Raw genomic sequence first — 12,076 nt, 5'->3', positions numbered from 1 at the left:
AGCTTTCTCTTGTCTGGGGAGATCCTTATTTATCTTTTAACTTTAAATGATAGCTTTGCTGTGTAAAGTAGTCTTGATTGCAGGTCCTTGCTCTTCACCACTTTGAATGTTTTGTGCCAATCCCTTTTGGCCTGAAATGTTTCTGTTGAGAAATGAGCTGACAGTCTTATTGAAACTCCCTTGCAGGTAACTGGTTTTCCTCTTTCTGCTTTTAAGATTCTCTGTCTGTCTTTAACCTGTTTCATTTTAATTACGCTATATCTTTGGGTTCAGCTTGTTTGGAATTCTCTGTATTTCCTGGACTTGTGTATCTTTTTCCTTCATCAAGTTAGTGAAATCTTTAGTCATTATTTCTCAAAATAAGTTCTCAATCTCTTGTTTTCTCTCTGTTTTTTTCTGGAACCCATATAATGTAAATGTTATTATGCTTAACCATCCATACTTTTTAAGTTGTTTTTTCTTATTTCTTCTCTGATTGGATATTTTTTGCTACTTTGTCTCCCAAATTGCTGTTTTGATTCTCTGCTTCATTAAGATTGCTGTTGATTTCATCTAGGGTGTTCTTCATTTTAGATATTTTATTCTTCATTTCTGACTGGTTATTTTGTGTGGCATCATCTATGTCCTTTTTTTCCACTTACTATCTCTTTGTTTAACTTCTCATTGATTTTATCCATTCTTTCTCTAAGATGGTTGAGCATCCTTAAATTGTTTTGAACTCTGTATGAACTCTTGCTTGCCATTATTTCATTTAGTTCTTTGGGGGGAGGGGATTTCTCCTGTTCTTTCATTTAGGGCATATTTATTTATGTCCCCATTTTAGATGCTTTTAAATAGAGTATTGTTTACATGTGAGTACATTCATGGGTAAACTCAGATTAGCCTAACCAGTAGGAAAAATTATCATTTAAAGCACCCTCAGCAAGAATCTATCTTCAGCGGTGGTTACTCAGGCATTTTGAACATCACTATTGTAATCAAACCATAGATTTTATAAATTTTAAAAACAGAAACAGAATTATTATTATTTTTTAAAAAATATAACTCTTTTTTAAAAGATTCTATTTATTTATTTTTTAGAGAGGGAAGAGCGGGAAATAGAGAGAGATAGAGATAGAGATAGAGAGAGAGAGAGAGAGAAACATCAATGTGAGGTTGCTGGGGGTTATGGCCTGCAACCCAGGCATGTACCCTGGCTGGGAATTGAACCTGCGAGACTTTGGTTCGCAGCCCGCACTCAATCCACTGAGCTACACCAGCCAGGGCTCAGAATTATTTTTTATTATTAAAATGAGTGGTGTTCAGATATGTTATAAGCTGAAATGAGTGCATGGTCTTATACCCTTCCAGCCAGAGGAGCCAATTACCTAATCTATTTGATCCTCAGATCTTATAGCCCCAACAATGGAGGAATCTATGACTTAACACAATCCTATAGTCAGCTGGACCAGCCAACAGAGGACTGTGGTTTTAGTTTGTCTCAGGCAGAGTGAATATTTTTTGCAAGGGGTTTATGCAAGACCCTAAAGACAGATTCAGACTTTCTAGAGCTTAAAAGAACAATATGCATTTCCATTTTTCATGCTTATTTGCAGTTACACATATGTGTGCTTGGCAGAATTTTGTCTAAGGCTTGCTCACTTTAGGACTTATAATTTGGCAGTAGGGATGAGAGATTGAGGGTACACCTGAAGGCTAGAAATAATTATGAAAACAACCCAACTGTTTTGCACCGTCAAATGGGCTTACAGTATTCACCATGTAGTAGTTTTGTTATACAGTTTATAAAACTAGTGTTTTCAGGAACACATTTTGGGAAAATGTGGCTTTAACTCTCAATCAGGAAGCTAATTTCTTAGGCAGTATTTGCATCAGCCTGAAGTAGAAAGGGACAGTTGACCTAGTTTTTTCTGTTGTGTATATTTTGATGTTCTGATCTGTGATGTAATTCATAAGAAAAAGTGTTAGAGAGGCATCACAGTGGAATATCATTTGACTTTGCACTTAATTAACTACTTTTATTGAAAAGAGTAAATTAAGGAAGTTTGGGGAAAATGAAAGACATGATCATTTCACCTGTGCACTGATAACAGATATGTGGATGAGAAATGAAGCACTTAGTCATCATCTGGTGTTTCTGCATGTTTCAATGTTTCCTATTTACTGAGTGACATTTAGATGGCTGAGTAAAATTTCACTTTCAGAAGCATGATACTGTAAGATACATCCTACGATAGAAACTCCTTTGTGGTGAGAAAATTCACTGCTTTTCTGTGCCATCTACAACCAGCACACATCTAGTAATCAAAAGGAGAACTGCATGAAATAAATACAGTAGTTGACTTCTGCCCAAATCCTTTTGAAAAGAGGAAGTAGAGCTGTTCTGCTCTTTGACACACAAAAGCACATTGCTTACTGATGGATTCCACAGAAGAAGCAAAATCCAAACAAAGCAACATCTTTTTGCTCTAACCTACATGCAATGTAAGTGAGATTTCAAATATGCAAATGGTGGGAGGAAAAAATGCATTTTCACTACCCCAATTACTGAATATTGTTCAGAATATGAGTAGTAATTGTCCATGATTTGGACAATTAATGTGCACTACTTTTTTCTTCTTTCATTTCTTTTTTTCAGTATTTGTGTCTAAGTCTGATTTTTATCTATATTATTTGATTATTTCTTTTTCTTGGGGTTGTGTTCCAAGAACTAGATCCATCTTGCATCAACCCAAGCCATCAAGGTGAAATATAATAACAGTTTTGTCCATCTGGGCCAGTTGTCTCTTTCTAGACATCAGTAAGACATTCTCATGTCTATCATGACTTTGGTTTTGAAAAGACAACTGGTTCTACCCATTTATTTTTCTGGGCCAGGCACTACTGGAATTGGTACCATTTTGTAGCAATTTCTGGAAAGTGGAACTCTGAGGCTGAAAACCTAGATAGTTGGCCTTTCTTCCTTGACCAAGGCTACTATGAGTGCATTTATCAGTCTAACTACCTCTTTTCACTCTGACAGGAACCTTGTTTAACTTGTCTGTGTGTTTCCCTACACCACTCCCCAGGACCTGGGCCAGTGCTGTGTCCAAGTAGGCTCTAGATGTTTGGGGACTAGTTAAGTGCATTTGGAGGACTGTTTAGGACACTATTAAAAGGGTGAGAAAATGACTTTGCAGGAGTTTCTCATGAGAAAGGAGGCTTGGTTCTCTACAGGCTGGAATAAACAAAAGTGAAAGGATGAAGGATGTTTCAAACACTGGGGGAACAAGGCATTATGGAAAAAAGAAATGCAGAAAATAATTTTGTATTCTGTCTTTAGAGTTAAATTCAGGACTGTATAAACCTCAAGTCCTCAAAAGTAATACCACCTCATAAAAATCTTGGAATGCACTGTCCAATGTGGCAGTCAGCAACCACATGTGACTATTTAATTTAAAATTAAATAAAATTAAAATTTCAGTTCCTGAGTCACACTAGCTACATGCTCAGTGCTTAGCAGACACATATGACTAGTGATGGCTATAGACAGTAGATATGGAATATTTCCATCAGCTCTGAAAGCTCTGTTGGACAGCATTGCTCTAGGGAATAATAAGCTCTTCATTTTGTTTCACTCCCTATTCATTCATTCTACAAATACTGAGTACCTACTTTGTTCCTGGCACTGCACTGAGAAGTCTTGGATATGTTGAAGAGCATAGGCTCTGGAAAAGCCTGGTTCAGAGGCTCACTTACTGTGTAATCTTGGGCAAGTTACTTAACCTCCCTGTGCTTTAGTTTAATCATCTGTAAAATGAACATAATACAATGATATGAAGATTAAATGAGTGTGCTTGCATGTGTATAGGTATAAATGTATGTATGTGTGTATGTATTTGAGTATATATGTGCACATATATTCATGTGTATCTTAGAACAGTAGTCCTAGCACATTCAGTGCTTGGAAATGGAAGCTCTTATTATTAGTAGTAGGTATTTATCACAGAATGAAGAACAAAACAACTGTGATTCTTGCTGCTCTGGAATTGACCATTTAGTGGGGGTAGCAGACAATAAATCATTAAACAAATTAATAATTACAAACTACATAAAACTACAAAGGAAATAAATGGTATGAAGCAACAGAGGAAAAGCTACCTAGAAGGCTCCTTAGAGGAGGTGACATTTAAGTGAGAGAGAGAGAGAGAAGAAATGGCAGCCATGCAAAGGGAGGGGGAGGTTACATTTGAGAGAGAGAGAGAGAGAGAGAGAGAGAGAGAGAGAGAAGAAATGGCAGCTATGCGAAGGGAGAAGGAAGAGTGAGAACCCCAGACAGAGAAAAGCACACTATGAAAGAAGAAAATGTGACTATAAGAGAGTGGACACCAGAGGGGCTCCAGATTAGTTTAGAAAGAGAAATAAAGAGCAGCCAGTTCATACAAGGCTGAAGCCAATGGTAAAGAGTATGCCAGGGGATATATATTTATATTATATGTAAAATGGTCACTCTGGGAGCTGTGTGAGGCACAGATTGGAGAGGGAGCAGGAATGAAAGCAGAATCCATTAGAAGGCTATTTTTAGAGACTAGGAGGAAGGAATGACTTAAACCCAGGCAATAGGCATTGAAGTGGAGAGAAATGAATCATTTCTAGGTATATTTGACAGATAGAATTAATGAGACTTGCTGATAAATTACATGTGGTTGATAAGAGGGAGGCATCCAGGCTGATGCTCCAGTTTTTGGCTTGATTAACTGGGTCAATGGTAGTTTCATTTCCTGAAATAAAGATGACCTGTAGAAAACACTTTTGAGGAAGAAAAACTAAAACTTCTTGACGACAAGTAGTCTGCTAGATATGAAAGATTGGCTGGGTTGGAGATAGGCACATGGGTATCCTTATCTTATAGATGATATTTAAGAGGTAAAATAGGAGACCAATTTCTGGGATGATGGAGTAAAGAGCACAACAAACTTTCTGCCCCCAAAAGTAACAATTTAACTGAAGAAAAACTACCTATCTGTGGATTTGTATATACCTATCTATATCTATAATATATGTAACCCTCTAATAAAATTATATAAGTACATTATAAAATGTATACAAATTATATAAATATATAAATCTCACTTAAAGCCCACAAAGCCTCTGGACATTGTCCTAAGGACATGTAGGAGAAATAGATATTCAAATAAATTTACTAAATCTCAGTAAGAATACAGTGTCTATAATATTTGAGCCATGACACCCTCTCTCTGAGATACATCTATGAAATCACCATGGAAGGAAGAGACCACCAGCACTTTTTATCTCCCCCCAAAGCCCCATGTTACAGAAGCTCTATTCAGAGAAGACTGGGGATCTATTTCTCCATCTAGCCCCAACTTGTGGGATATGCGAGATATGATGCCTAAAAAGCTGGACTTGAATCATCATTGAGCAGCTTCCTGGTATAGCAGAAACCCCATGCCAGGAGGGTCAAGCTAAGAACAGGGGCCACCACCCCTCCCTAATGCCTACTTATAGAACAGGGGTATAATGCCAGGAAAAGTGAGCCTCTTCCTTCATTCTGAGCTCTTATGTAGTGAAATAGAACCTCAGTCCAGAGGGAGAGGCAGGCCATTGCAATTCTTCCCAAAAGTAGTGACACTATTTAGAAAAAAGCATGTTAAATTCCTTGCCTATTGTATTGTCAAAAAATGGAGATCTTGGTGAACAGCAATTAAGAGGATGCTCATTGTTCCACAATATTGGTAGAATGAGTAAAAAAGTAGAGCAATCAGAGGTTTAACAGAAAGAACCATGAAAAGAGACAGCCAAGAAATGCCCTCATGGGATTACAGAGGTTGAGAAGGTTATACACTGCACACACTCAGGAGCAATCAGAACAAGACTTGGATCAGATTTGAAAATATTCTCCAAGATTCACACAAATCCAACACCAAGGGTACAAGCTGGCACTAGCACCAGGGACTTAAAGACAACCTCTAACCAAACACTGGCTGGACAGTAAGCTACTCCAACCCCGGAGCAACTCCTAATAAGGTAGCCTTAAAAATAAAAATCTCATATATCTCTGACAGTCTGAAACTATGGGTATGCCCAAGGCTGTACTCTCTCAGGAGTGAATGGAGAAGGAGAATGAATCAAAGTTTCTAGTCCCTGGATGAACAGAATACAAAAAGTGTAAATTCCTTTACCTGTGAAAGTAGCCTTGACGGTACTCACATACCCAGTGGTGAAGACAAAAATCTAATTGCCAACAGAGCTTAAGCATAACCTTGACCAATAAATGATTTATGCCAACCCATGAATGAAAGGTAAATAGTCAAGTTAAAGGAAAAAAAAATAGAGTCTCTGGAGAAGCCAGAGATTACACACTGGAGGGAAACAGACTTCACAGTTAGTTCAGCCAAGTAACTAAACAAATAAATCAATAAAATGGAAAACAACAGCAACAATATCAACCTCTGGGGACAGGGATAGATCTAGAATCAACATCCAGAGTTGCTACATTACCTGAAATGTCCAGTTTTCAAAAAAAAAATTACAGGCTATTCAAAGAAACAGAAATGTGTGACCTATGCAACAGCAGAAAAAAGAAGACACTAGTAAGTATTTTGAAAGAACCAGATGTTGGATTTAGCAGACAAAAACTTTAAAGCAGCCATTATAAATATGTTCAGAGAACTAAGAAACAGCATGGTAGAGAATTAAAAGGAGATATGAGGACAATATCTCTCCCAATACAGAATAAAAAGATAGGAATTATAAAAATGAGCCAAATAGAAATGCTGGAGTTGAACAGTATAATCAACAGAATTGAAAAATTCACTAGAGGAATTCAAAAACAGATTTTATTTTTTCAGGGAAAAAATGACCAACAAATGTGAAGATAATTAACACGGATCACCCAATCTGGAAAAGAGTGAAAAAAATAAACAAAAATAAACATAGAATTTGAGAAATGTAGGCCATCATTAAATAAATCAACATATGTGAAATGGAAGTACTAGAAGAAAAAGGGAAAAAGAGGCAGAAAAACATGCTTTAGAATAGCTGAAAACTTCTCAAATTTAATGAAAAAATAATCTATCCATTGAAGAAGTTCAATAAATAGGATAAACACAAATAGATCACACTCAGATACATAATAGTAAAATATTTAAAGACAAATATAAAGAGAACACCTTAAAATAACTCATCACACACAAGGGAACTCCAACAATATATACAAACAACTTTTGAACACAAACAGTGGAGGCCAGAGGCAGTAGAATGGCATGCCTAAAGTAATAAAAGAAAAAAAATTGTCAACCAAGAATCAGCAAGATTATTTTAAAGATGAAGGTAAAATACTGAAGGAAGTTCTTTAGATGGAAAAGAAGTGTCATCAGACAATAATTTGAATTCACACGCACACACACATCAAGGAGTATCAGTAAAGGTAATTTTAAAAGATGATATAGAGTGGTGTCTTGGAAGATGATAGAGTAGGACACTTCAGGGTCCAATCCTACCACTGGAAAAACAATACTATTGAGAAGGCACTAACAGAAGCAGCTATTTGGGAAAACTGCTGTCTAGCCAAACACTGGTAGTACCCAGGGGAGTGCTTAATGATGTAAGAGATCAGTAAATTTTAGTGGATTTCACATTTTACAGAGAAGTTACCATCTTCCATTCATTCCCCAGCCCTGAAACAGGTAGATGTGTGGGATGGCAGCCTATGTTCCTGGTGTGCCTTGAAGCTGCCAGGCTGAACAAAAACACATTAGCCTCCAAGGATAAGAGTCTCTGTGTAGAACTACCTGGAAGTTTACTGAGGGACTAATGCAGGAGTCGACCATTGTTTTAGCCCTTTCAGACTGAAGCAGCTTACCTGACAGTATCTGTCAGGGGGAATCAAAAGAAAAGAATGTCTCCCCCCACCCCACCCCTTTCTTTACTTGTCGGATCTATGCATTTAATAAATTCTGCTAGGCCATTAAATGAAAGCTGAAATAACAAAACAAAGACTTCAATAAGCAGCCATACATAACAAGGAGTATAGTTCTTCCAAAAATAGTTTAAAGAAGTCATTAAAACATTAACACCCCTCTACAAGCAACATCTCCTCCTGGAGAAGGAAGATAACCTGATTCCCAGAGTTACCACGTTATGATATTGGAAATGTCCAGTTACAAATCATACAAAAAATCAGAAATGTATGCTTCTATTCACAAGGGAAAATAATTGACAGACATTGGACATATCAGACAAGACTTAAAATCAGCTGTGTTAATATATGTGAAGAGTTGAAGGAACCCATGCACAAAGACCTAAACAAAATTGAGAGGACAATGTGTGAACAATTAAGAAATATCGATGAAGAGATGAAATTTTTAAAAGGAACCAAATAGAAAGGCCAAAAATACAAAAGTTGAAATAAAAATTAACTAAATGATTTTAATAGCACATTTAAACAGCCAGACAAATCTGCAAACTTGAAGATAAAACAATTGAAAATACCAAGTCTGAGGAGAAAAAAACACAAAAAATTAAGAATAATGAACAGAGCTGAAGGGACTTATGGGACACCATGAACAGTACCACCATATTCCTTATGGAAGTCCTAGGAGAAGAAGAGAGAAAGGAGAAGAAATTATTTGAAGAAATAACAAAATAAAACTTCTAAATTTGATGAAATATATAAATATACACATCTAATAAACTCAAAAACTCCAGGTATAATAAACACAGAGACCCACACCAAGAAACATTCTAATGAAACTGTCAAAAGCCAGGACAAAGAACTTGAAAGTAGCAAGAGAGAAGTGACTCATCACATACAAGTGATTTTCAATGAGATTAAATTAACAGCCAATTTCTCCTCTGAAATCACGGAGGCCAGAAGATAGTAACATGATATATTTATAATCCTGAAAGAAAAGCAGATGTCAGGAAGAGCTCTGTATCTGACAAACTATCATTTACTAATGAAGAAAAATACATTTCAAGATAAAGCTAAGGGAGTTCACTACTCTTAGGCCTGCCATATAGAAAATACTAAAAAGATTACTATAGGTAGAGTCCTAGCACATCAAAGGTAACTACATAAAAGTTAGTATTACTGATGGTTATTTGTTATTTCTCTTTTGTTCCCTATATTATTTATTCATTTATTTATTTATTTGAATTTTATCCAACCCTCTCCATGACAAGCAGAGTCATGAAGGTTAGAAATTTTTTAAATTTTTATTTATTTATTTTTAAAGAGGGAAGGGAGGGAGAAAGAGAGAGAGAAAGAGAGAGGGAAACATCAATGTGCGGTTGCTGGGGGCCATGGCCTGCAACCCAGGCATGTGCCCTGACTGGGAATCAAACCTGAGACGTTTTGGTTCACAGCCCGCGCTCAATCCACTGAGCTACACCAGCCAGGGCCCTATATGATTTAAAAGACAAACGCATAAGACAATCATACAAATCTATGCAAATAGGCACACAATATGCAAAGATGTAATTTGTGACCATAGCATGGGATAAGGTAAAGAACTGAATAGAACCAGAGTTAATGTATACTATTAAAGCTAAGTTGGTTAACTGAATATTTTTAGCCCACTGTTGAGACTTACTCCTCAAGAAAAAAAAAGATTTCTTTTAAAATATGACTGGTCATTGACAATGGTCACCAAAGAGCTCTGATGGAAATGCACAACGAGAATAACGTTGTCTTCATGCTTACTAACACAGCTTCCATTCTATAGCCTTTAGATCAAAGAATAATCTCAACATTCAAGTCCTATTATTTAAGAAACACATTTCATAAGCTTATAGATGCCAAAGATGTGATTTTGATAGATCTGAGTAAGGTAAACTGAAAAATTTCTTAAAAACACACATGATTTCTGGGAAGAGGTACAAGTATAAGCATTAACAGGAATTGAGAAGTTGACCCCAATCTTCACAGGTGACTTTGAGGAGTTAGACTTTAGCAGAGGAAGTGATTGCAAATATAGTGGAAAGAACAAGAGAACTAGAATTAGAAGTAGAGCCTGACTGAATTGTTTTGATCTCATGAGAAAACATTAATGGATCAGGAGTTGCTTGTTACAGATAAACAAAGAAATTATTTTCTTTAGATTGAGTCTACTCATGAAGATGCTATGAAGATTATCAAAATGACAACAGATTCTAGAATATTACATAAACTTAGTTGATAAAGCAGCTGCAGGACCTGAGAGAATTGACTCCAATTTTGAAGGAAGTTCTGCTTTGAGTAAAATCAGCTATTAAACAGCACCACATGCTACAGAGAAATCATTTGTGAAAGGAGGAGTCAATTGATGTGTCAAAACTTCATTGTTGTCTTGTTTTAAGTAATTGCTATAGCCACTTCAACCATTAGTGAACACCACCCTAATCAGTCAGCAGTCATTAATGCCAAGGCAAGACCGCCCACCAGCAAAAAGTTTGACTCACTAGGGGTTCAGATGATGGTTAGCATATTTTAACAATAAAGTTTTTAAAAACAGAATCACGTACATATTTTAAACTTAGTGCTATTGCACACTTAATATACTACAGTATAGTGTAAACATAACTTTTATATGTTCACGTACATATTTTAAACTTAGTGCTATTGCACACTTAATATACTACAGTATAGTGTAAACATAACTTTTATATGTATGCATTGGGAAACAAAATATTCATGTTAGTCACTTTATTGCAATAATTGCTTTATTGTGGTGGTCTTGAGCTAAACCTGCAATATTCTGAGGTATTCCAGCACTATTTAGAGAAGTGGAAGAAACTGAAAGAGAGGAAAAATAGAAAGAAAAGGTAATCACAATAAATTTCAGTGCCATTATTTATACCATCACCACTTTAGTTTTCTTTCCTATGGTACTAATCAGCTGTGTAATTAAATCTGACAGACACTATTCAAAAAGGGAAAATAAATTTACTGACATTTATAAGCAAAATATTTTCTCACAAACAATATCTATTCTTGCCTATATCTGGTTTCTTCTTGTAAGGTGGTATTTTTAGTTTATTAATATTATATTAAAGTATAATACCATTCTTTTTTTCAATGATATGAATCAGCTTTCCACAATCCATTTATTTTTGGTATAAATAAAGGGAAACAGAGTTGAATTTTTAAAAATATTTAACCACACAATTTATTTTGATTAGAGCCTAATCTTATCTTGGGTTTTTCTTATTACATTGTACGTCCTTTGTCCCTCAGATCTCTAGTCATTAACACACTAAGCCAAAAATCATTAATTGAGTCCTGCTTCATTATAAATTGCCAGAACTAGCTTTCTAAGCTGTAGTTTTACACTGACAATAGCTTCTGGGGAATGATAACATTTTCTTTAACTGCTTGTGCTTTATCCACTCAACATTTTACATGTCCCCAAATCAGAGTGATTCCTGAGTACTGTCTGTCCATTAAAAATATATATATTATTACATATTATTTTAAATAATTGCCTTTAAAGCAAAAGTATATCATCTTCTTATGTAGTTTCCCTCCATCATTAACTATTTATTCTTTCCAATAACCTTATGACATAGCCCATTGTAAAGGAAATAGAAATAAAAAAAAATTTACAAAAATACCTTTTAAATGGTTATAAGTTGCCAATGCTGTGTTCCGATGGGAACAAATGCCTTTTTCAATGATTCATCTCTTTTGATGGTCAGTTACACATCAAATGTCTGATCAGATCAATAATGCTCCTTAAATGGCTAGGCAATCTGAGACTGAGTTGACAGGAACAAAATTCTTTTCTTCTCATTTCAGTCAAACCAATCAGCCACAGGCCTCCACAAGGTGATAAAATTGGCAGAGTGGTGGTGTCAGGTGTTCCACTTGTCCTTCCAGGGAGGAACATCATCCTTGGGCTCTCAGAATCACAGCCTCGTATAATTTAAAAAGAACATAATCCACAGCCTCTTACCTTGTTTTGGATCACAAACTCTTCTGAGCATCAGAGACAAGCTATGTCTAAAGCATGTCTAAAAAAATATGTACATAAACACACACAAGAAAACTTCTTCATATTAGAGTCCATTGATAAAACTTACTCTGTCTTTTCAG

The 12,076-nt window shown here is 35.8% G+C and overlaps 1 long non-coding RNA gene across 1 annotated transcript; it reads left to right on the top strand.

Annotated features, from left to right (window-relative positions):
- Positions 1–1,316: 1,316 nt before the first annotated feature.
- LOC118501662 lies at positions 1,317–10,483 on the top strand. Its single transcript, XR_004904296.1, has 3 exons — positions 1,317–1,326; positions 9,192–9,199; positions 10,153–10,483. It is a non-coding gene; the product is annotated as an uncharacterized LOC118501662 (long non-coding RNA).
- The last annotated feature ends 1,593 nt before the right edge of the window (positions 10,484–12,076 follow it).

Source organism: Phyllostomus discolor, chromosome 7 (assembly GCF_004126475.2).
Source record: "Phyllostomus discolor isolate MPI-MPIP mPhyDis1 chromosome 7, mPhyDis1.pri.v3, whole genome shotgun sequence".
NCBI classification, from domain to species: domain Eukaryota; kingdom Metazoa; phylum Chordata; class Mammalia; order Chiroptera; family Phyllostomidae; genus Phyllostomus; species Phyllostomus discolor.
Note: the sequence above shows the minus strand (reverse complement) of the source record. Positions and strands in the feature narration are given on the sequence as shown.